A 27116-nucleotide genomic window follows, 5' to 3' on the forward strand; every position below is an offset into this window, starting at 1 on the left:
AAATTCCATTTGCTTTCTTAATCACCTGTTGCACCTGTAAACCAACTTTCTGTGACTCATGCACTAGCACACCCAGGTCTCTCTGCACAGTGGCATGCTTTAATATTTTATCGTTTAAACAATGATCCCGTTTGCTGTTATTCCTACCAAAATGGATAACCTCACATTTGTCAACATTGTATTCCATCTGCCACACCCTAGCCCATTCACTTAACCTATCCAAATCCCTCTGCAGACTTCCAGTATCCTCTGCACCTTTCGCTTTACCACTCATCTTAGTGTCATCTGCAAACTTGGACACATTGCCCTTGGTCCCCATCTCCAAATCATCGATGTAAATTGTGAACAATTGTGGGCCCAATATGGATCCCTGAGGGACACCACTAGCTACTGATTGCCAACCAGAGAAACACCCATTAATCCCCACTCTTTGCTTTCTATTAATTAACCAATCCTCTATCCATGCTACTACTTTACCCTTAATGCCATGCATCCTTATCTTATGCAACAACCTTTTGTATGGCACCTTGTCAAAGGCTTTCTGGAAATCCAGATATACCACATCCATTGGCTCCCCGTTATCTACTGCACTGGTAATGTCCTCAAAAAATTCCACTAAATTAGTTAGGCATGACCTGCCCTTTATGAACCCATGCTGCGTCTGCCCAATGGGACAATTTCTATCCAGATGCCTCGCTATTTCTTCCTTGATGATAGATTCCAGCATCTTCCCTACTACCGAAGTTAAGCTCACTGGCCTATAATTTCCTGCTCTCTGCCTACCTCCTTTTTTAAACAGTGGTGTCACATTTGCTAATTTCCAATCCACTGGGACCACCACAGAGTCTAGTGAATTTTGGTAAATCACCATTAGTGCATCTGCAATTTCCCTAACCATTTCTTTTAGCACTCTGGGATGCATTCCATCAGGGCCAGGAGACTTGTCTATCTTTAGCCCCATTAGCTTGCCCATCACTACCTCCTTAGTGATAACAATCCTCTCAAGGTCCTCACCTGCCATAGCCTCATTTCTATCAGTCGCTGGCATGTTATTTGTGTCTTCCACTGTGAAGACCGACCCAAAAAACCTGTTCAGTTCCTCAGCCATTTCCTCATTTCCCATTATTAACACTCCCTTCTCATCCTCTAAAGGACCAATATTTACCTTAGCCACTCTTTTTTGTTTTATATATTTGTAAAAACTTTTACTGTCTGTTTTTATATTCTGAGCAAGTTTACTCTCATACTCTATTTTACTCTTCTTTATAGCTTTTTTAGTAGCTTTCTGTTGCCCCCTAAAGATTTCCCAGTTCTCTAGTCTCCCACCAATCTTTGCCACTTTATATGCTTTTTCCTTCAATTTGATACTCTCCCTTATTTCCTTAGATATCCACGGTCAATTTTCCCTCTTTCTACCGTCCTTCCTTTTTGTTGGTATAAACCTTTGCTGAGCACTGTGAAAAATCGCTTGGAAGGTTCTCCACTGTTCCTCAACTGTTCCACCATAAAGTCTTAGCTCCCAGTCTACCTTAGCTAGTTCTTCTCTCATCCCATTGTAATCTCCTTTGTTTAAACACAAAACACTAGTATTTGATTTTACTTTCTCACCCTCCATCTGTATTTTAAATTCCACCATATTGTGATCGCTCCTTCCGAGAGGATCGCTAACTATGAGATCATGAATCAATCCTGTCTCATTACACAGGACAAGATTTAGGACCGCTTGTTCCCTCGTAGGTTCCATTACAAACTGTTCTAGGAAACTATCGCGGATACATTCTATAAACTCCTCCTCAAGGTTGCCTTGACCGACCTGGTTAAACCAATCGACATGTAAATTAAAATCCCCCATGATAACTGCTGTACCATTTCTACATGCATCAGTTATTTCTTTGTTTATTGCCTGCCCCACCATATCGTTACTATTTGGTGGCCGATAGACTACTCCTATCAGTGACTTTTTCACCTTACTATTTCTCATTTCCACCCAAATGGATTCAACCTTGTCCTCCATAGCACCGATGTCATCCCTTACTATTGCCCGGATGTCATCCTTAAACAACAGAGCTACACCACCTCCCTTACCATCCACTCTGCCCTTCCGAATAGTTTGATACCCTCGGATATTTAACTCCCAGTTGTGACCATCCTTTAACCATGTTTCAGTAATGGCCACTAAATCATAGTCATTCACGATGATTTGTGCCATCAACTCATTTACTTTATTCCGAATGCTACGAGCATTCAGGTAAAGTACACTTATGTTGGGTTTTTTACCTCTGTTTTGAATCTTAACATCTCCAGTTTTATTCCTTTTAGTATTACTGGGCCTATTCACTGAGCTCCCCTCAGTCACTGTACCTTGTACTGTCGCCCTTTTTGAACAGTACAGCACAGAACAGGCCATTCGGCCCTCGATGTTGTTCTCAACCAAGGATTACTGTCTACTGTGGTTGACAGGACCATCAACTATGTCGGTCACCGTTCACACACTTCTTTTCTCATGCCTTTACCTTGCTCCCAGAATCTAGATAGGGTTCCCCTTGTCCTTCTCTTCGATGCACCAGCCTTGGCATTCGACTGATCATCCTCCACCATTTCCATCTCTCAGCACGATGCCACCACCAAACACATCTTCCCCTGTCAGGATCCAGAAGAGACCATTCCCTATGGATCCATTCCTCAATGACTCCCAATACGCCCTTCCTTTCCCACAGCACCTTCCCTTGCGAGCACAGGAAATGTAATATCTGCCTTTTTACCTACTCTCTTCCCACCTTCTGAGGACCCAGAATGTCCTTTCCGGTTCAACAATGATATGCTCTTGCTTTTTTCGATTTAGTATATTGTATTTGTTGCTCACAATGCAGTCTCCTCTACATTGGGGAGATCAAACACAAACTGGGTGGTCACTTTGTGGAACATTTCCATTCTGTTCTCAAGAATGATCCCATGTTTCCTGTCATTTTAATTCTCCTCTTTCACTGTGATCTCTCTCTTCTTGGCTTCCTCCACAGTTCCCATAAACCTGAACATAAGATCTGGAAACAGCATTTCTTCTTTCAAATAGCCATGTTACAGCCTTCCAGACTCAGCATTGAGTTCAACAATTATAGACAATAATCGCCTTTTTTAGTCAGCAGCTGTTGATAATGAGTCTGCTATTATCATTTACCCTGTCAGCAGGCAACATATTTTGTTTCTTTAATTGTCTTCTCACATCCCTTTTGCCTTCTCCCTTCATCGTCACTTTTGTCATTTAATCTCTTCTGCCTTCCACACTGTCATAGACCTGCCCTGGTGTTCATTTGCACCCCCCCCCCCCCCCCCCCCCCCCCCCCCCCGCCCCCTCCCTCTGTCAACCTTTCAACCTTTCCCTGCCTCTGGACCTGTTTTAAACCTTTTACATCTAATTTTTTTCTCATTCTAATGAAAGATCATCAAACTGAATCATTGACTCTGTTTTCTCTCCACAGATGGTGACTGAATATACACGTTTTTTTTCTTAAAATGCGGCATCATTTCTATGTGTTACGGACTGGGAAGGGAGGCAAAACTTTCACTTATTTTCTCACTGTCTGTAAGCAGAGGTGATTTAATTTTTAAAATAGGCTGTCACATGTTGTCCCAAACCTTCTGTTGGTGAGGTCAGATTTTGAAGTGACTTGCAACAAACTCTCTTTTGAGTTGAATCAGAAGGTATAGTTTACTCACCCATTCAAACCCGGGGGATGGTCACAACTTCATACATACATACAAGCATACAATAAAAAGTTGGAAAAGAGGAGTTTTTACAACCATGAATAACTTCAAAGAAAATGCACCACAGATCTGGATATCAGTTCACATGATTGCCAGGGCCCAGAAAGTCAGAGTCCATTGAGTGTTCCTTCATGGAAGAGCCACAGTTCAGATAGGTTCAGCTGGCTGAAGAAGGATTTTGCAGAATTCCTTTCAAGTTTATGTGGAACATGAGTTGAAATAATTATGGAAATCACTTGCAGGGTCTCAGAGTTTTATAAAAGCAGTTGAGACAAAGGAAACGTAAAAGGGATTGGTATAAAATCGTCGACTGGATTTCTTGTTAAAAATGGAATGGAAACTTTGTTTAAAAGTGTCATTTGGAAAATCTGGTTTGGATTTTGGAATGCAAACAGCTAAGAGAAAGCATTGTTATAAGACAAGATTTGAAAGCAAGATTTTGGGAGCACAGTTTGGAAATGCTCATATGATAATCATCTGAGGGGATTCTGAGGAAATCTCCACAAACATTCACTTGGGTTTCAGAGTGGAAAGTGTATTTGACCGCAATCATCTGGTGTGCTGAAAACGGACCATGGGCGCGATTCTCTGACCCCCACGCCGGGTGGGAGAATCGCGGGAGTGCCAGGAGATTCCCGCCACGCCACCCTGGCACCTGCACACGATTCTCCCACCCCCCCCCCCCAAAACAGCATGCCGGGTTTTATGACAGGCCGCTCGGAGAATCCCCGCTTGCCGTTTTTAACGGCCGAGCGGCGATTCTCCGACCCGGATGGGCCGAGCGGCCTGCCCAATCCGACCAGTTCACGCCGGCGCCAACCACACCTGATCGCTGCCGGCGTGAACTGCGTGCGAACGCTGCGTGTGCGGCCTGTGGGGAGGTGGGAGGAAGGATCGAGTACCAGAGGGGTGCTCAGGAGGGGTCTGTCCCGCGATCGGTACCCACCAATTGGGGGGGGCCGGCGTCTCTAAAGGACGCACTCTTTTTCCTCCACCGCCCCGCAAGATAAATCCTCCATGTCTTGCGGGGCGCCCACGGGGAGGGCGGCAATCGCACATGCGTGGGCTGGCGCTGGCCAACCTGCGCATGCGCGGGTGACGTCATTTAAATGCCACCGGCCGCGTCATTTATGCGCCGCCGCTTTGGCGCGGGCGCCAAGGCCCGGCGCACGAAATTGACACGGCACCGCTCCTAGCCCCCTGGGGGTGGGAGAATAGGGGGAGTAGAGCGGCATCTGACGCCGGAGTGAAACACTCCGGTTTTTACTCCGGCGTCGGCACTTAGTCTCCCGTTGGGAGAATCGCACCCCATATGTTAATCAGACCATTGTAGCTTACAGTATACTTTGCAATCCATGTTAATCTTAAATCCTGTGTGTAATTGTTAAAATGAGAGTAAAGGAGTAATGTATCGTAATCCAATTTTTTATGTTTAATAAATGTTTAAAACTAATCTGTTCCTTCATGTTTTATAAATAAAAATTTAAGTTGTGTCTTTTGACCCAGAGTTTTATTCTGGGATCTTCCCGTCCAGCTATAACATCAACTAGAATTGTAACACTGCAAGCAGCACGAGAGTTGGTATGAAAGGAACATGTAGAACATCCAGCATACTTGGAGAAGGAGGAGGATGATAAAGCAGAAAATCAGACTCATATACTATTGTTGCCTGCAGCCACCAACAAGCCTGTCTGACAAATCCAGGATGGCCACATCCAGACACACTGCTCTTGAAAAACATGTTTGCAACATTACTAATGTCCCACCATGACCTTGTTCAAATTCCCACCAGAAAACCTCCTGTCTATATACATTCAGCCAGCAGTTATAGCTGTCCTTCTTAAAAAAGGCTTATCATTCCAGTCACCTGAATGAAACTGACCAGGGTCAATGGAGGTTGCAACAAAGTAGAGAAATTGATAATAAGTACTTCACTTAATCTCATTATTTTGTGCAAATAATGGGCATTAATGGAACACTAGCAAAAAAATAAGCATTTAGGGATTTCCTTTATGCAACTAAGAGCATTGCCTCAATACACTTCCTTTTACTTCCCTGTTGTTTTAGCAGAGTTGGAGACAGCCCACTCAGTCCCATGCTCTGATACATTTATGCCCATGGTGGATGCTGTCTGGAATTTTGTACATGTCTACACGTGTGTAGGGCAGACCTGGCCATCAGGCCAGGAGACAGCAGGTGCAGCTCTGTCGATGGAGAGAGGGCAAGGTAAGAGAACTGTGGTGTGCCTTAACAAGAGTCTCAATTGCCAACAGCCCTTTCCCTTTGTTCCAGCTCAGGGTCCACCTGTACTGCAAGAGAGGACTTGCTGCATGTCAGTAAGTCGCTGAGGTGAGGTGAGCTGGCAGCCATAGCATGCAGGGCTTTGGCAGGCAATCAGTGGCCTGCAACATTATCCACCTGAGAACCTGGACCCACTGAGTGGGTGTATCTGCACTGATGGAGGTTGTCCAGGAGTCATGTAATAGTGCATCGTCGGAGTGCTGGTTCTCCACTCCGATGTCCTCAGGCTCCTTCCACATCTCCTCCATTGGATTTGATTAGATTGGATTTGATTTATTGTCAAGTGTACCGAGGTACAGTAAAAAGTATTGTTCTGTGTACAGTCCAGGCAGATCATTCCATACATGAAAAAACATAGGACATACATAAGACATACATAAATACACAATGTAAATACATAGACACTGGCAGCGTGTGAAGCATACAAAGTGTGGTACTACTCAGGAGAGAAGATGTGTGAAGAGATCAGTTCAGTCCATAAGAGGGTCATTCAGGAGTCTGGTAACAGTGGGGAAGAGGCTATTTTTGAATCTGTTAGTGTGTGTTCTCAGACTTTTGTATCTCCTGCCGATGGGAGAAGTTGGAAAAGAGAATAACCCAGATGGAAGGGGTCTTTGATTATGTTGCCTGCTTTGCCAAGGCAGCGGGAGGTGTTGACAGAGTCAATGGATGGGAGGCGGGTTCACGTGATGGACTGGGCTGTATTCACCCACAGTGTACCTGTGGGATATGAAAGACATGAGTCCCAAAATCATCTGAGTGTAAGAAACAGAGAGTCATTGTGAACAATTGCTTTTCAGATTGAAGGAGGAGGATATACAGTAGTGTTTCCCAATGATTGGTTTTAGGACTCGGATTTTCTTAGTGCTTATTAATGGGCTAGACTTGAGTGTGCAGGGCACAATTTGAAAATTCGCAGATGTCACAAAACTTGGCAATATTGTGAACTGATGAACTTCAAAAAGTCCTAAACGCATTGGTGGAATGGGTGGACAAGCAGCAGATGAAAATTTATGCAGGAAAGTGTGAATGATTCCTTTTAGTAAGAAAAATAAGGGGAGGCCGTATAGATTGAAGTACATATTCTAAGGGGGTGTAGGAATAGAGATATGGGGGAGGGGAAGCTAAATAGTCCTAAATCATTGAATTGGCAGATCAGGTTCAGAAAGCAGTTAATAAAGCATACAGAAACCTGGACTTTATAGAGAGACATAAGGTATAAAAACAAGAAAGTTATGCAAAACTTATATAAAACACAGTTTCAGCCTTAACTGGAGCATTATGGCCAGTTCTGGGCACCACATTTTAGGAAGGACATGAAGGTATTAGAGAGGGTATTGAAATAAATCATGAGAATGGTTTCAGAGATGAGGAACTTCAGTTTGGTGGATAGATTGGAGAAGCTGGGACATTTCTCCTTGGAGAAGGGAAGGTTGAGAGGAGATTAGGTAAGTATGTGCAGAGTAGCTCGGGAGAAACTGATCCCTTTGGTGGAAGGATCCGGAACTTGAAGTCACAGATTTAAGCTGACTGGCAAAAGTAGCAATGGCGATATAGGGAAAATTGTTTTCATGCAGAGAGTGGTTAGAATCTAGAACAAATTGTCTGGGAGTATGGTGGTGGCAGATTGAATCAAGAACTTCAAAAGAGGATTTGATCATTATCTGAAGAGAAGGCATTTGAAGGGCTCAGGGGAAAAGATGGAGGAGTTAGCTGAGCTGTTCTTATAGAGAGCTAGCACAGATGTGATGGGCCAAATATCCTCCTTCTGTGCTGAAACCATTCTATGATTTTATGATTCTATGAGTTTGTGCTGAACATGGGTAAAGTTGGCATTGTGCAAATTAAGACATTTAAGTATATGTGACATTGAATCAACAATGATTCACCTGAGGAAGGAGCAGTGCTCCGAAAGCTAGTGTTTGAAACAAACCTGTTGGACTTTAACCTGGTGTAAGACTTCTTACTGTGCTCACCCCAGTCCAACGCCGGCATCTCCACATCATTGATTCAACATGAGAGAGAGTTTAGTACCAAGACATGGTGCCTAAAACTGAGCACCAGTCAAACAGTCTCCACTGTTTCACCGTCACAATACAAGTTTCAAGTGGGAATTAAACATTGCCCAGGATGTCGAGAGACTGAAGCATGATCCACACCCTGACAATCTAAGTATCACCTTGCCAGAATCTTCATATGCAGAGCGAACCTCATCAAAACTGCAGAAAACAATTACAACCCACAACAAACTCTTCAACTGGCTCGTGCCTTATAGGGATCATAGGCCATGATCCTAAGGACCTCTGCTCTTGCCATTATGCACTCAAATGCAAAATCCTGTTCCAAGGTATGGTACCAATCTGCCAACACCAAACTCCAAACATCAGCGGTAGGGAAATTATTGGAGAATTTTCTGAGGGATTGAATTAATCTCCACTTGGAGAGGCAAGGATTAATTAAGGATAGTCATCATAGCTTTATCAGGGGAGATCATGGCAGGGATTCTCCGAAATCCAGGCCAAGTGTTGACGCGGGCCTCACCTGGACAATATGACGGAGCCCTACAGGGGCCCGGCGCAGAGGAACATAGCCCCCCCCCCCCCCCACCGGAATTATCCCACCTGCCGTGGGTAGGTCCCAATTGCGGGCCTGGCCACCGTGGAGGCCCCTCCCAGAGTCGAACCCCCCCCCCCCCCAGGACTGCGCCCGCAGCCAGAACTCTGAGGTCCCGCCGAGTAGGGCCATACGTAACCCACGCCGGCGGGACTCGGCAGAACTGGGCGGAACTCGGCTGGCACTCGGCCTGTCGAGGTGCGGAGAATTGCGGGGGGGGGGGGGGCGCTTTCAATGGCCTCCGACTGGTGCGGCGGCGACCCTGCGGGTGCGATTGACGCTGATTCTCCAGTCGCCGGAGAATCGGTGGCCCGGCGTCAGAGCAGTGTGGCGCTATTCTTGCGCACCCCCGGCGATTCTCCGGCTGGCACGGGATTGGAGAATCCCGGCCCATGTCTAACAAATTTGATTGAATTTTTTGAGGAGGTGACTAGATGAGGGCAGTGCAGTTGCTCTCATCTACATAGACTCCAGTAAGGCTTTTGACAAGATCCCACATGGGATACTGATCAAAAAGGTAAGAGCCCATGGGATCCAAGGCAATTTGGCAAATTGCATCCAGAATGTCTTACTGGCAAGAAGAAGAGGGTAATGGTCGGAGGTTGTTTTGTGACTGGAAGCCAATGTCCGGTGGTGTATGGTCGGGAACGGTGCTGGATCTTTTGCTGTTTGTATTGTACATTAATGATCTAGATGGGAATATGGGAGAATGATCAGTAAATTCGCAGGTGACACTAAATTGGCGATGTGGTAGACAGGGCATTTTCGACAGGCTGGTCAGATGGGCAGAACAGTGGCAAATGGAATTTAAACCTGAAAAGTGTGAGGTGATGATTTTGGGAGGACTGACAAGACAAGGGAATACACAATGAACGGTAGGATGCTGTGAAGTACAGAGGACCAGAAGGACCTTGGAGTGCATGTCCATAGGTCCCAGAGACGGCAGGACAGGTAGATAATGTGGTTAAAAAGGCATATAGGATTCTTACCTTTAGTAGCTAAGGCTTGGATGTAAGAGCAAGGAGGTTATGATGGAGTTGTATAAAATGCTGCTAAGGACAGTTCTGGTTGCCATACTAGAGGAAGGATGTGACTGCACTAGAAAGCGTGCAGAGGAAATTCACCAGGATGATGCTTGAGCTTTTCAGTTCAGAAAAAAGGCTGCTTAGGCTGAAGTTGTTCTCCTTCGAGCAGAGAAGGCTGAGGGGGACTGGAGTGATGTTTTCAAAATTATGAATGACATAGATAGAGTAGATAGGAAGACATTTTTCCCTTTAGTCGAGAGGTCAATAATTAGGGGGTACGGATTTAATGTAAGGGTTAGGAGATTTAGAGGGGATTTGAGGATAATATTTTTCACCCTGAGGGTGGTGGGAATCATGAACTCATTTAATAATAATCATAATAATCTTTATTAGTGTCTCAAGGAAGCTTACTGCAATCAAGTTATTGTGAAAGTCCCCCAGTCGCCACACTCCGGCGCCTGTTCAGGTACACTGAGGGATAACTCAGAATGTCCAATTTACTTAACAAACACATCTTTCGGGACTTGTTCACCTGGAGGGCGGGGTAGAGACAGAAAGCACACAGTATAGATAGTCAGACATGGCGGCCGATATTGGAGCTGGCATGTGGCGCAGGGTGGGGTGCACTCATACTGCTGGATGGTGGGGTCTGATTTATTTAAACACAAGACAAATTTCCTAACTGGAAGAAATATTCTTGACAAATATTACTCTGGAGATATGATCTGTGTACTTAGGGTTCTGTGTGAACAACAGTTGAACATGGGTCAGTTGGTCCTAAAGGGTTAATGAACTCAATTAGGCTGGTAGATTGTGTTGATTCCTGGACGGTTTTACATTCGGGTTTATGATAAGTAGTCTGCACGGGAAACTTGAACCCAATTTCACCTCGGCCAAAAAGGCTGATATTCAAGTCCAATTTCCCAGTTGTGCTCACTGAGGTATTTCCAGGCCAGCGTGTTGAAGAACATGCATTAGTGAAAGGTTTTCAATTTTTAATGCTATTTGTACTGATGCTCTTCGTGTGCATTGAAAGAATCAGAAAATAAAAAAAAACATCAATCAGTAAAGATCACGATAAAATACCAGGAAAAAATGATTTTGTTGTTTGGCTGTGCAACAATCCTGGGTTTTGAACCTGTGTAATAGCTGGGAAATTCATATGTATTTCTCCACTGTTATAAAGAACTGACATGCATCGAAGTGCAGTTTTGTCACATCACTGGCCGATCACTTGCTTTACTTCAGGGTAAATGATATCAGCAGCCGCTACAGAATTAAGCTGACATCACTCCCCCACCATGTTCATCATCCTCAACATTATTCAGAATCACAGAATAATACAGCAGAGAAGAGGCCTTTCAGTCCATCAGGTCTGCACTGACGCATCATAAACACCTGACCTGTCTACTTAATCCCATTTGCCAGCACTTGGCCCACAGACTTGAATGTTATGATGTGCCAAGTGCTCATCCAGGTACTTTTTAAAGGATGTGAGGCAGCCCGCCTCTACCACCCTCCCAGGCAGCACATTCCAGACAGTCATCACCCTCAATGTTTTTCCGCAAATCCCACCTGTGCTGGTTCGGGGCTGGTTTAGCACACTGGGCTAACTAGCTGGCTTTCAAAGCAGACCAAGGCAGGCCAGCAGTTCGGTTCAATTCCCGTGCCGGCCTCCCCGAACAGGCGCCGGAATGTGGCGACTAGGGGCTTTTCACAGTAACTTCATTGAAGCCTACTTGTGACAATAAGCGATTTTCATTTTCATTCATTTTCACCTAAACCTCCTGCCCCTCACCTTGAATTTGTGACCCCCTGGTAACTGTCCCTTCAACGAAGCGGAACAGCTGCTCCCTATCCACCCTGTCCATGCCCCTCATAATCTTGTACATTATTGACAATGATGTTTGATGAAATTTTTCGTTGTTGCTTTTAGGTCAACATGTCTCAGATGCTTAATAAATAACGAGATTGCAGAACAAGTTCATTAAGCTTGTGAAAAAGAGATGCTGGCAGGTCCAGCACTCTGCAGCGAGCTCTCAGATTGTGAATGCAATCATGCACATCACACATATATTTTAAGAGGGATCATTGACCTCAGGAGTTTGAAGATGTTTTCAGGGCTACATTGCGGGAAGCCTGTACAATTCAATAGTTTGTACATGAATAAGGATGACAGAAAGGGGGAAAAACAATTCACCAAATATAAAAATTAAGGGCACGATTTACCAGCCACGTTCCGCCTGAAAAGCAGCGTGCAACGGAGCTCCGTGGCCGGTGACTTCTGGGGAAACCAGTTCTTGGGATCTACCTTGCTCACTACGCCTCGCAATCTCACGAGATGTCACGATGTGAAGCCCGCCCATTATGGGTGGGATCACTTTTTGGCAAATATGCATAATAGAGCGAGAGAATTGTGCAATTGAGTCAGCCATTTCTCACTCTTTCCTTGGTGTCAGAAGGCTGTCGGTTCAATTCCCACTTGAGAGAAATGAGCACGATTTCGAGGCTGACTGTCTCAGACATTCTGCCTTTCAAATGAGATGGTAATCCAAAGCACCATCTGCCCCTTCACGTGTATGTAAAAAAAAAAACCTGCCACTATTTGGAGAACTCTGGGGGGAATTTTTCCCAGTGTCCTGACAGATATTGATTTCTCAAAAAAATGATCATGCTTTTGTTTGTGTGACCTTACTGTGTGCAAATTGGCTGTGACGCTTCCTAGATTACAGCAGTGACTACACTTGAAAAGGTACTTCGGGACATAATAATAATAATCTTTTATTGTCACAAGTATGAAGTTACTGTGAAAAGCCCCTAGTCGCCACAGCAAATCAACCTTAGAAACTTTTTCTATCACCACAGTGCATTGCCTGACATTGAAATATCCAAAATGTTCCAACAAAATTGGCAGTTTCAAGGGCTGTGCAATGTTACGCTTGTGGGAGAACGCAAGTTGTTTAGCTGATCTGGTACATTCTGCACAAGAAATACCAACAGCTACAACAATAAACTGTGAAATACTCTACACTACAGAAACTGTTCAAAACTATCATTGAAGGGTGACTTGATTCAATTTAGCATGTTGACAAACATCAGACCATTTTGGCCTTACTGGGATGAGCTAGTCATCTCCCAGTGAATAATTTTTGAAGGCAGGCAAGTCATCTTTGCAACCTGATATTCTTCAACATTTCATCACTCACACATGGACATAAATCAGGTGAGAAAACTCGCAAGGGAGACAGTCTATTGGCCAGGTAGGAGCAATTACATCAAAGTCATCGTCAATAAGTGCAAGGCATGTCAAGTGTATATACCAATTCAGCACAAAGAACTATTGATTTTGTATAAAGCTCCACCCATCCTTGATCCCAAAGCACATCTGACCTCTTTCATGTCCATGGCACTGACTTCATAGTCAACTACTTTACCAAGTACTCCATTATTCGACCATTGCATAATGCATCAAGCAAAATGGTCACACACACTCACAATGCTATTTTCAGTTTATTTGGTGTGCCTACAGAAATCATGATGGATAACGTTCTGTAATTTATTGGCAACCCATTTCAGGATACGCACGAGAAGTGGAATATCATTCACACTACTTCTTCTGCTCATTATTCTAGATCTAAGGCCTAGCTGAACGAATGATCACACGGTGAAAATCCTTAATTCTCAAATGTAGACAGACCAAGCATTTTAATATTGCAATGTTATAACTTAGGGCAATACCTTTAAGTGCAACTATTCTATCACCAAAGAGATCATATTCGGCAGAATAGTGCATACAAATGACCTACTCTTACCTATTCTACTCTCAGATACTAGAGAGCAACTTTTAAAACTCTAAGAGATGAACAAAGTTCACAATAAAAATGCAGACATAGAATTGCCAAGTTTACAGACGGGAGAACAAATTTGCATCCAGGATTCCAAAGAGGGTATGTGACAACCAGCCAAAGTGACAAGGATTTGTTCAGAACCAAGGTCATTACACACAAAGGCGCAACATTGACACATCCAAGAATCCATGAACGACACTGTGAGCAATTAAAGACATCTCCAGATAAGATTGTCATTACAACATGAGGTACATTAGCAGATTATCTCTATGCCTCAGAGATTCAGAGATTCATAGATTCACCAGTCCTGTACACTTAAGTAGGAGCAGTTAAAAAGAAACTTGCATCGTAAAGAGTTATATTTTGTTGGATGGGGGAAATTATCTTTAAGAAGAAAGGAAGATTTGAGATCTGTCATTCAGGGATAGTAGGTTGGATCATATGACATATTTCCATGGAAGTGATGCCCCCGTCATCGTGTTTGGTGATATTTGTGGAGCCTCTTCCTCCAATTAGTTGTTCAATTGTTTAGCACCATTCACAACTCGGTGTGAAAGGAGCACAGAGCTTTGATCTGGTCCTTTGAGTGTAGAATCGCTGAATTCTATTATTTGCTACTTCTTCTGTTTGGCAAGCAAGCAATCCTGTGTTGTAGCTTCACCAGGTTGACACCTCATTTTAGGTGTAGCTGGTGCTGCTGCCAGCATGTCCTCCTGCATTCTTCAGGAGTTCTGCTACTTGAATGTCAGTGCAGGTACCAAATCTTGAAAGTTAATGCTCATTACCCAGGTAGTTGTCATAGTTCCTTTATTATCTGTAATTTGATAACTGCATTTTATTTCAATGGATGGCTGCTAGGCAACTAATGTTATCATAAGACCATAAGACCATAAGACATAGGAGTAGAATTAGGCCAGTCGGTCCATCGAGTCTGCTCTGTCATTCAATCATGGTTGATATTTTTCTTCTCCCCATTCGACTGGAGACCTGGTTCATCATTACTTCGAATATTTTTTTAATTCAATATCATTGAACACATCCTCAAGGAAGGTACAATGAAGAACAGGCAATTACATGCATCTTTGTGGGGCAGATTATTAAAATAGGGTACTTGCCGTTCTGTTCAGAGTACAGCCTGCTATACATTGGAAAGACCAAATGCAGATATGATGACCACCTTCTGGAACAAAGTCTGCAAGTGTGCTCAGCCCATCATTTTGATTCTCCAACTTACTCCCACTTCGACCCCTCTGTTCTTGGCCTCTTACACTGTGCCAGTAAAGTGCAATATGAGTTCAAGTCGGCTTTCCATTCAGCCTCTTACCGTGTTTTGGACTGAACATTGAGTTCAACAGTTTCATTTTGCAACTTTTGCCCGCATATTGTCTCTACAAATTTTTGTTGTACTCTCATTTTCCCCTTGTTTCTGATGTTCGATGGCAGCTGTTCACCATTCTGCCATTCACACCTCTTCTAGCCACATCTTTTATTTCTTTATTTGTCCCAATTCCACTACCTTTGGCGCAACCAACCCCTTTATCATTTAATCTCTCCTGTGTTTCACTTATCACAGAACCTCCCTTTTGTACTTTCCCATGCTCCCTCTTTTCGCTGGTTTCAATACGACTATATTTCCAACTTTTCGCAGTTCTTATCAAAGGTCATCAACATGAAACGTTAATTTGGTTTCTCTCTGCACAGATGCTGCCTGCCCTGCTAAGTATTTCCAACATTTTCTCTTTGTATTTCAGAATTTTTGCACCAACAGTATTTTGATTTTGTATTAGAATAGGGCAAATAAGGGCAGCATGGTGGCCTAGTGATTAGCACAACCGCCTCACGGCGCTGAGGTCCCAGGTTCGATCCCGGCTCTGGGTCACTGTCCGTGTGGAGTTTGCACATTCTCCCCGTGTCTGCGTGGGTTTCGCCCCCACAACCCAAAAATGTGCAGAGTAGGTGGATTGGCCACGCTAAATTGCCCCTTAATTGGAAAAAATAATTGGGTAATCTAAATTTAAAAAAAAAAATAGAATAGGGCAAATGATTCAATGCATTGACCAAGCAGAAGTCTTGCAGTAAAAATATATCCAAGAATTTTGGAGGATCTGTACTTATCATCCCGCAGAGGGGAATTAATGGAGTGGAAGCAAGCCATACTACAGCAGAGAACATATTCATGCTGCAATTTACAATGGCAACTCTCGCCATATCTTTCATCACTGTTAAGAGGATGAGCTTCGCAGAGTTAGAATTTTTCATTTTTCTTTTCCAGACTGGATTTTTTTTTAATGGAACCCTCTAGAGACAATGGGAAAACTGTCCATACTGCTACAATACAACCAATTTTCAGGGTGAACGCAGTCATTCAACCCCTGGGGTGGGTTAAAGACCCGATCCCCAGCCAATCCGTACCATCCTGAGACATTTCAAATGTTTCTGAGATGGGATATCAAAATTAAATTACTTGTTCTGAAACAATAACTGCAGCAAGTATGAACCAATAGAATTTTTATGGAAAATAAAGACAGCAAGGTAATTCAAGGGCCACTTACTAAGCAGGAGAGGAGGAAAAGAATGCCAGACTGAACACAGGCAGATTGAAACTGTGTGCCTCTCTGTCTCACTCGGTCTCTTTCTCTCCCAGAAGTACTGTGCCTGGTTTTCAAAGTAACCATTCTGAGAAGAAAATGTGATTGGGAACCAAGATATTTCCAAAACAAATGTGGAAATTTGCTCCATACAACTGAACCCAGGAAGACAGCTGACCAAAATGCCGCAACATTGTCGCAACATTGAACCACTGCATTGAGACCAGTCAAGGAAGAATTAACTATATACTCCTTTGTTTTATCTTTCATGAACTTAAAAAATATCGCATAAGCCTATCCTCTTACTCTGCCAGCTGTACTTGTGTGTGTGGGCCCAGATGAATGTGCGTGACTGTAAGAACAATGGTTGAATTTTACTTTTTTTAAAACTTGGGAAATAGCTTCAACAAACTTACCTTGATTTTACTTCAACCTAAGAAAATCTGCATGAATAATTCTTTACAGACTCAAAGTGTAAATAATGGGATTGTAATAAAATTGGTGAAGCACATCTTCTCTAAATTCTCTAAAGGCCTTAGGCCACAATTTTCTTTCCCAGGTGCGTCAAACCTGAGGGGTTGGTGGGGGGGAGGGGTGGAGTGGTAGGAAGACAACCCAAAGATGCACTGGGTAACCCCCCCCACCTCACATCCCCCCAGAAGCCCCCAGGTAAGAATTTCATGGCAATTGCCTGAGAGGTTCAAACTTCCATTAGGTAATTTCCCTGCAATGGGATCTATTAAATAAAGTAATTTAAATTACAAACTTTGGAAAGTTCTGAATGACTTATAGTGATAGCTACCCAGAAAAAGTTACAAAAATTAACACCATTTCTAACTTCTGGTGAAATACAGCACTGCCCAGCCACCTATCCCACAGGCTCCACCCCACTTCCCAACCCCCAACGGCACCCCGTAATCTCCCAACTACACCCCCACCCTCCGAAACCCCCCACAGGACCATCAGACTGACCTCCCCACTTCCCGATTATACCCCCACTCCACATCTACCCTCCCCAACCCCTAAATACCCCTGATCCCCCACTGACCACATGATTTCCCCCTCACTGACCACCTCTAAACTGATCAGACCCCTACTGACAAACCCCTCTCTGCTGACCACTTGTCCCACCCACTTACCACCCCACCCACTAACCACCCCTCGACTGACGATCCCTATACTGACTAACCACTCCCCCCGTGACCACCCTCCCCAGTGATCACCCTCCCATTCACCACCCGTTCATTGACCAATCCCTCACTGACCACCTCTAACCCTGCCATTGACCACCCAACTCTCTCCCCAGCCCATCCAACCCACTTAAGTAACAAACTTACCTTCTCCTTGGCTTCTCAAAATTACATGACCTTTAAACTTACCAGCTTTATGGCAGTTAGTATCATTAATAATGGGGCATGTCTTTCCAACCTCTGACTCAGCTGTCCTCATCACTAGACTTCGGGAACCAGCTGCAATGCACTGTTCTCACCTGGCCTGAGTTTGAAGGCCGAACTAGAAAGGGATGACTGGATTTCCAGTTGAGTAACTAGGGGTCGAGTGGCGATCCTCCTCGTATTTCCACACCACAAAATTACAACCATTTGTTCCAATCAAACATCATTGCATCAAGCATCATTTCAGCACTCATTATGTGGTTGTAACACAACAATATTTCCAGTCATCCCGACTACAACTCCATCGTCTTACACATGCAAAGATATGCATTCATTATTCATGTGCAGAAAATTGAGCCTGTTTGTGTTCATGATAGTCCCAACTTACCCTCCACCACTTTTAGTGGCACCTTGGTGTGAAAAATTTGCCCACCACAAGCAGTATATTGTAAAACCGCAGATTACCAAATACAAATACAAATGGGAAGCCAGCTCCACTTTCAGCTCTACTTTATTCATGTAGGAGTGGGACCCAGTGCTTTGAAAGACAATAACATTTTTCAGCCCTACTGATTACAAACGTAATCCTCAGTCTTTATTCCATCAAATTCTACATACTGACGCATCCGTTCGTCAGTCAAATCATTAATCATTCAAACTGAAATACATTTAATAAAAACTCCCATATGTCTGGAGTTACAAAAGACTATTGAATGACTCAGAATAACCAATGCGGTTAATTCATTTTAAACAACCTTTGTAATTCATTGCTTTGGTGACAGAAATAGCCATTGTTAAAAATGGTCTATGGGCTGCTCACCATTAGCACAACTGTATAATTGGTGGAGACTGTATGTTCACACTACTCCTCCACTTTCAGGACAACATAGCTCATAACAGAAGCTAGAAATCCCATACGGGAAAAAGACCACCAGATTTCCAACCACTGGAAGCCTTTGCAGAGACCATGGTCAAACTAATTGGCAGCAAAAGAATAGAGGTAACATGAATGAGTGAAGCCCAGGGTGTACTTAATTTGAGAGTTTCTATTATTTGTTTCCTGTTATCATTTTGATCTCTACGTGATGTATCACATCAGGCACCCCAACACAATACGGTGGCAATGTGGCCCACAACGTCTGAGCTCCGAGCTGTCTTATTTATGGGCCAGGGTTTAGAGAACACCAAAGTGCATCATAGAGTTCACCTGACCCACAACTTTTAATAGATTGTGGTATGGGGAGCACACAGCCCACTCTACAGGTGTGGTACAGCAGAAATGGAAAAGTATTTTTTAAAGCAAAACAATGTTTATTCTATGAACTCAAGTTAACCTTTTTAAAACATACAGTGAACATCTTAGCAACCATTAATTCAAATACAACCCCCAAAGAATACAACACTAAATAATCCTTAAGCTGTCCTTTTAACATCCACAAGACTGAAAAAATAAATTTTAACAGAAGCACATCAGGTTAAAGTCACTGCTGAGAGCAGTTAGTACTTTTACATCACCAAAGGATCGATTTACAGTTTTTAGATTACAGAGAGAGAGACTAATACCCCTTCTGGCTGTGACTGCAGCTATCCAGCTCTGAAAACAAAACTAAAACACACTCTGCAGCAAACAACCTAAGACAACAATAAAAGGCTGAGACAGCCCAGCTCCACCCACACTCTGACATCACTGATAAACACCCATTTCTCAAAGATACATTTCTTAAACCCCCATTTTGTAAAGGTACTCTCACATGACACCTCCCCCAAGAAAATAAAATAAACCATCAACTTCAAGACGGTTTCATTTTTCACCTTTTCACTATGCTTTAAGAAATGCACACAGTAAATATACTTTATCGTTTCAAAAAAACACAAGCAAACAGGTATAATAATATGGTCCATTTTTTTTTCTTCTTCCTCCAACTGGAATTGCTTCCGTTCATCACATTTGTGACAAAACATCGGCTATCACGTTTTCTCGTCCTGCCACATGTACTATTTTTAATTGAAATGGCTGTAACAATAAACTCCAGCGAAACAGCCTTGCATTGTTATTCCGGAATCGCTCCAAAAACGTCAACGAATTATGATCGGTATCTATAATGGTGTCAGACGAATTACTAGTTACATAAATGTGAAAATGTTGCAAAGCTAGCACCAAACTCAACGTCCCCTTCTCAATCGTTGAATACGTTTCCTGGTGAGAATTCAATTTCTTTGACAAATAACCAATAGGCCGCTCTAGCCCTTCGTCATCATCTTGTAGAAGCACCGCACCTACGCCCACATCATTCGCATCAACCGCCACTTTGAATGGTTTGGTATAATTTGGGATGGCTAACACAGGAGCAGTGGTTAACACAGCCTTCAGGCCATCAAATGCCTGTTGACACTCTGTTGTCCACTGGAATTTGTTACGCTTCTTGAGCAAGTCCGTCAGTGGAGTGTCCACACTGCTGAAATTCGGTACAAATTTCCGGTAAAATCCACTCATACCAAGAAATCGCATTATTTCCCATCGTGTCGAGGATGTCTGAAACTCCCCATTAACTTTTGTTTTCACATCCCGTGGGACCCTTCAACCCTGTCTGATTGTATGGCCAAGGAAAGTGACTTGGGCTTTTCCAAATTCACTTTTGGCTAGGTATATCACCAAACCCTTCTCCTGAAGTCGATCGAATAACTCCATCAGATGTTTCAAATGTTCTTTCCATGTCTGGCTGAAAATTACCAGATCATTGATATATACTGCACTATTGGGTAATCCTGAAACAACTTTGTTAGTTAACCGTTGAAATGTGGCTGGGGCGTTTTTCATGCCAAATGGCATAACTTTGAATTGGTATATACCATCTGGAGTCACAAAAGCTGAAATCTCCTTCGCCCTTTCGGATAAAGGTACCTGCCAGTAACCTTTAAGTAAATCCAGTTTGGAAATAAAAGCTGATTGTTCCACTTTCTTAATGCAATCCTCCAAACGTGGGATAGGATAAGAGTCCGTTCTTGTAACTGCATTAACCTTTCCATAGTCCACACACAACTGTTGGGTACCATCTGGTTGAGGCACCATCACTATGGGTGAGCTCCATTGGCTGCAACCCACTTCAATTATGCCCACTCTCAATCTCTTTGTTAACCTGTGTCAATTTTAAAGGGTTAAGTCTATTTGGATGTTGTTTGATTGGAACAGCATTTCCCACATCTACATCATGTATAGCCATTTTAGTACTTCCCAATTTATCTCCACAAACTTGCCCCTGTGATATCAATAACTCTTTCAGGTCAGTTTGTTTTTCCTCTGGAAGGTAACTCAACAATTTATCCCAATTGCTAAGAACATCCTTGTTTTCCAATTTAATTTGAGGTACGTCAAATTCACAGTCATCTGGATTTGGTTCGTCACTTTGAGTTAGAATCATTAAAACCTCCTTTTTCTCTCCTTCCCTTTCAAAGTACCTTTTAAGCATATTCACATGACACACTCGGTGAGGCTTCCTTCTATCTGGTGTTTGTACCACATAATTCACCTCACTTAATTTCCTCTCAATCAGATAAGGTCCACAAAACCTTGCTTTTAAAGGTACACCTACCACTGGTAACAACACGAAAACTTTATCTCCACTGGCAAAACTACGAACTTTGGATTTCTTGTCTGCGATCCATTTCATCACATTTTGTGCAACTTTCAAATGTTGTCTAGCCAATTCACCTGCTCTATTTAATCATTCTCTAAAATTTGACACGTAATCCAATAATGTAATTTCCGATTTCTCACTCACAAATTTTTCCTGAATCAATTTAAGCGGTCCTCTTACCTCGTGACAAAAAATTAATTCAAAAGGTTAAATTTGGTTGACTCATTAGATGCATCCCTAATTGCAAACAGTAGAATGGAATTCCTTTATCCCAATCCTCTGGATAATCTTGACAAGGAGCCCGCAACATTGTCTTTAATGTCTGATGCCACCTTTCTAACACTCCCTGTGATTCTGGATGGTATGCAGTTGATTTAAATTGTTTTATTCCTCAGCTATCCATAACTTCTTTGAATAACCTCGAGGTAAAATTTGATACTTGATCCAACTGTATTTCAGTGCGTAGTCCATATCTAGTAAAGAATTTAAGTAATTCCACCACAATCTTTTTAGCTGTAATATTACGTACTGGAATGGCCTCTGGAAACCTAGCAGACACATCCATTATTGTCAAAAGATATTGATTCCAACTTTTTGTTTTAGGAAGCCATCCTATGTAATCAATTAGGAGCCACATAAAAGGTTCCTCAAATGCTGGAATGAGTATTAAGGGCGCTGGTTTTATCACTGCTTCAGGCTTCCCTATCACTTGACATGTGTGACATGATCGATAAAATTTAACTGCATCTTTATGTAGTCCAGGCCAATAAAAATGTTTTTGGATTTTAGCTTGAGTTTTTCTGATTCCCAAATGACCTTGTAGCCACCTAAGATGGACACTGGGCTACAAAAATGGAGAACTGCTAAGGCTGCAGGGAGAAAACAGTCTTAGCAAGGACAAGCAGTTTGCAGAAGGCTAATTAGCATTCTGCACATACAGAAACCAGTTTATGGCCAGGTGCAGGATCTCAGCTAAAGGTGTAAATGGCAACAACGATTTGCATAGTAATGAGGTGATCCAGATCTAGGCCCACACAATAGAAACATTTAGGTTTGAATGGATACTTTGAGTGGACGCCCAGACGAAACGGCACCATAAGTATCCATCACAAAGCACCATAGAGACCGCCCCACCCATCGAGAAGCGACCCTCAGATTGGGGGGTTTGGAAAATATCGATTGGGAGAAGACCCAATCGATACCTAGCAGGTGAAAGAGCCCGCCCCAAGGGGCACGGACCTCTAGGACCTATAAAAAGAAGGTCAAGCACATGATTCGGTCTGTTGCTTCCAGACTCCGGCCTAGGCTGTTGCATCCTGACTCCGACCCCAGCCTCCCGATCCTGTCTTTCATCACCGGCCGTTGAGCATCAGCCATCATTCAGTAAGTGCCAAAACAACGCTCGCTACGTGACCCAGGCATTGCTTATACTTTTGCCGACTATTAGTGAACAGAAGGTGCAGTCCAGAAAGGAACAAAGGCCTTGTCCCTTGACCTTGCTGGTTCCTACTTAGATAAGTATTTAGTCGTTTAATAGTAGAAATAAGTATTAGTCTTTAGCGTATGCATGTGTATTTATTATATTTGTTATAATAAATATCAATCGTTTGAACTTACTAATCGGTGTACAGTTTTATTACTTTGAACCTGACCTTGATATACTTGTGAGGTGTCTAAATACGGCACCTGGCGACTCCGAGCAGAATTACATACACAGAGCTGTAGTAGTGTTAAGCACACAGCCTTTAAACGGAGGGGTGTTAATACACTCCAATAAAACGCATAATACACTCAAGTAAAACGTGCAACAACCTCCCACTGGTTCCTCATGGGCAACTCGCAACACCTCCTTTCTATACCCTACCGGCAAAACTACTTGATGAACTTCTGCCCACTTTTCATCCTCCTGCATATGTAAAGGTCTCCATTTTCTCATCAAGACATTACTTTTACGGTAATAACACTCTGGTATACACTCAGATTCTTCTTCCGTGTATACTTTCTGAAACATCCGTTTTATTTCTACATATTTCTGTTGTAACTCCGCCAATTTTCCTGAACTAAAAATATCCGCCTCATCCTCCACCTGTTCTTGTTCTTTTTCAACCATTTGATCAAAAATCATTTCTGATAATTGCACTTCAACTTCATCTTCACTCTTTGATTTCTCCTCTTGTCTTAACATGTGACTTTGCGACCTTGTTACTACACAATCCGGAAAAATCCCAGGATATTAGCCCTTCAACACTTCAGTTGTCTGATTTTCCACTGGCTTATCAACCACAGTAGGCATCACTCCCACCTGCGATCCAGCTACATCATTAACCAAGATAAACCATTTTCATGGACAAGATAGTTTCTCTATTACTCCTACTACCACTTCACCACTCTTCACTGGACTTTCCAACCTTACCTTATATAATGGAACACTACTCCTCTCACCCTGAATTCCACATATTACCACCTTTTCTGGCAACATTCTTCCCAAACTACATAACTCCTCATCTCTTACCATTAAAGATTGACTAGCTCCTGTATCTCTTAAAATTGTGACTTCTTTACCAGTTCCTCCTGATACACATGAGTAAACTTTACCCACACAAGTAAATTATTTAAAAAGATTTGGCACCTTCTTATCAATCACCTCTTGATCAGGCTGTACAATCTTTTGCACCTTCTTTGCTTCACTTGGGCTTCCCTTTACCATTTTAACAAACCCCACTGTCTTATCCTGTTTTGCCACATCACCCTACCCAGTGCTTTTCTTCAACCACCAATATATGACTTTACATGGCCTAGTTTATTAGTGAAAACATTTGAAACTTTTCAATTCTTTTCCACCGTCCTGGATTTCTTTTTTACTCTGAGGTACACTCTCCTTATTATCTCCCATCAGATCACCTTTACCATTACCACTTGAATATTTCTCATGTCCCCAGTTTCTATCCCTCACCGGCTGAAACTGATGTCGGAAACCAAGCTTTGATTTATGAACTAATTCATAATCATCTGCCATTTCTGCTGCTAATCTCGCAGTTTTACCCCTCTGCTCTTCCACATGAGTTCTCACTACATCAGGAATTGAACTTTTAAACTCCTCCAAAAGTATAATTTCTCTGAGAGCTTCATACTTTTGGACTATTTTCCACCTATCAAAATTACTGTTTGATCCTTTCAAACTCCATGTATGTATGACCAAATTCCTTAAATTTCTAAACCTTTGTCTGTAGGCTTCCGGCACTAGCTCATATGCACCTAAAATGGATTTTTTCACCTCCTCATCATCCCAGATACCTTCTCCGGTAGTGATATAAACACTTCACTAGCCCTACCTACCAGCTTTGTTTGAATCAGTAATACCCACATGTCCTGTGGCCATTTCATTTGTTTCGTTACCTTCTCAAATGAAATGAAAACAGATTCTACCTCCTTCTCATCAAACCTTGACAATGCTTGAACATATTTAAATAGATTCCCACCAAGCCTTCGACTATGATGCTCTTTCTCACCATCCTCATCACTATCATGCAACTGTACGTTTCCCTTTACGCCTGCCAAGTTAAACTGACTGTCATGTTTCATGGCCATTTTCTGAAGTTCAAACTCTCTCTCTTTATCGTTTTCCCTGATCTGTATCTCCCTTTCTCTTTCTTTTTCCTCTCTATCTCTTTCGCATTCAAGTTGCTTTGATTCTTTCTCATGTTCCATTTGTTCAATTTGTAACTGAATTTTTGCCATTTCCAATGAGTCAAACTGTATCTCAACCAATTTTAAATGCTTAGCCACTGCCAAATTACCTCATTTTTTGCATTTTGTCAGGTAATGTTAACTGCAACGTTTTTGCCGCATCTAACAGTCTGCTTTTAGTCTCTGTCTATAAGGTATTGCGTGTGACGGTTTCCACCCCCAAAAACTTCAGAGCCTCTGAAAGAGCCATTGTCCACAACACACTCCCCACTTAAACTAGAATACAACACCTGAAAAGCACCCACAATATGCTCACCCCTCACTGTCTTTAAGTTCACTAAGCCATTCCAATTGATAGACTTTTATCCCCCTCGAGCCCCCAAATTGTTAGGGCCAGGGTTTAGAGAACTCCAAAGTGTATCATGCAGTTTACCTGACCCACAACTTTTAATAGATTGTGGTATGGGGAGTACACTCTACAGGTGTGGTACAGCAGAAATGGAAAAGTATTTTTTAAAGCAAAACAATGTTTATTCTATGAACTCAAGTTAACCTTTTAAAGACATACAGCGAACATCTTAGCAACCATTAATTCAAATACAAGCCCCAAAGAATACAACACTAAATAATCCTTTAAGCTGTCCTTTTAACATCCATAAGACTTAAAAAAGAAATTTTAACAGAAGCACATCAGGTTAAAGTCATCACTGAGAGCAGTTATTAGTTTTAAATCACCAAAGGATCGATTTACAGTTTTTAGATTACAGAGAGAGAGACTAATACCCCTTCTGGCTGTGACTGCAGCTATCCAGCTCTGAAGATGAAACTAAAACACACCCTGCAGCAAACGGCCTAAAACAAAAGTAAAAAGCTGACAGACAGCCCAGCTCCACCCACACTCTGACATCACTGATTTCTTAAAGGTACATTTCTTAAACACCCATTGCTTAAAGGTACTCTCACATGACAGGGAATACCACAAAGATGGACTGGGGGACCCCCACCCCAACCCATCCCTCCAACCCATCCCCCCACCTCACCCAGCACAACCTCCCCAGCCTACCCCATCCCTACATCGCAACTTCCCCAGACGTCCCCACATAAGGATTGCAGGGCAATTTCCCGGGAAGTTCAATCTTCTGTTGGACAATTGGCCTGCAATGGGAACCAATTTGAATTGAAAGCTTTGTATAGTTCCCACTGTCTTACAGTAATAGTTACCCCCAAACATTCGAAGAATTGCTAACTTCTGGGTAACTATAGAACTAATCCACCAAACCCTCACGAGACTCCCTGCCAGCCCCACATTGGACTACCTGATTGTCATCTCCACACCCCAGTACCACCCTGAACATCCTCCACCACCCTCTACTAGCCCCCAACTACTTACCTGTTCATGACTATACATCTAAGACCTCCAACTACCCTCCCCCATAACAACCCACTTAGTAATCCTTCCCCATAACAAACCAAATAACACCTCCCTGACTGCCCCGCCCATTCCTCCCACTAAACAACCCCCTACTGACTGCTCCTGACACCTCCACTAACCACCCCCACCACTGACCACCTTTGACACCCTCACTTGCCACCACCATGGTTCACTGAGCATGCTAACACTGGCTGACCCTCCAGTGACCACCCCCCTGACTCTCTGAACTCCATCACTGACTATCCTCCATTGACCACGTCACCAATGACCACTCCTCCCATTGACCACCCAGGTGCCCCACGACCAGCCCATTCCCCCCACCGACCAGCCCATCCCCCCATCAACTAGCCCATCTTCCCACCTTATACACCACAGTCCAAACAACCAACCCACCCCAAACACCCCCACCCCCTAGTGCCATAAAAGATGGGTGTGTCTTCCTTACTTGCAACCCAGCTGCCTTTGACATAAGGCCTCAGGAACCAGCTGCACTGCAGTGTTCTCTGCCCAGCCTACGTTTAAAGGTTGGGCGGGAAAGGGGTGACTGGATTTTAAAGTAAAAAGCTCGGAAGGTTTTGGCGTGGAAGTTACATACCACAGTATATATCCATGTACACATTGTTTAAAGAGCTGTCAGCATTGTAATAATTGTTCTTTTTTGTAGTACCCCATGTGCTACTTGGCAGCCCAATACCAGCAAATGAAGAAGCATTTCAATACACTCTGCATTATTCACACCAGTACACACCAGAAACTGCAATATCCACCTGACACAATTAGATAGCATGTTTGTGGAGGTAGTATGGGGTGAATTGTAATGCATGTGTGAGG

General features: G+C 43.0%; 1 protein-coding gene across 1 annotated transcript in view; it reads right to left on the minus strand.

Moving 5' to 3' along the window:
- The window catches only part of LOC119962866 (melatonin receptor type 1A), a 123417-nt gene that overhangs the window by 95200 nt on the left and 1101 nt on the right, over window positions 1-27116 (minus strand). The window lies entirely within an intron of this gene.

The sequence above is a fragment of the Scyliorhinus canicula genome, chromosome 3 (genome assembly GCF_902713615.1).
Source record: "Scyliorhinus canicula chromosome 3, sScyCan1.1, whole genome shotgun sequence".
Lineage (NCBI taxonomy): Eukaryota > Metazoa > Chordata > Chondrichthyes > Carcharhiniformes > Scyliorhinidae > Scyliorhinus > Scyliorhinus canicula.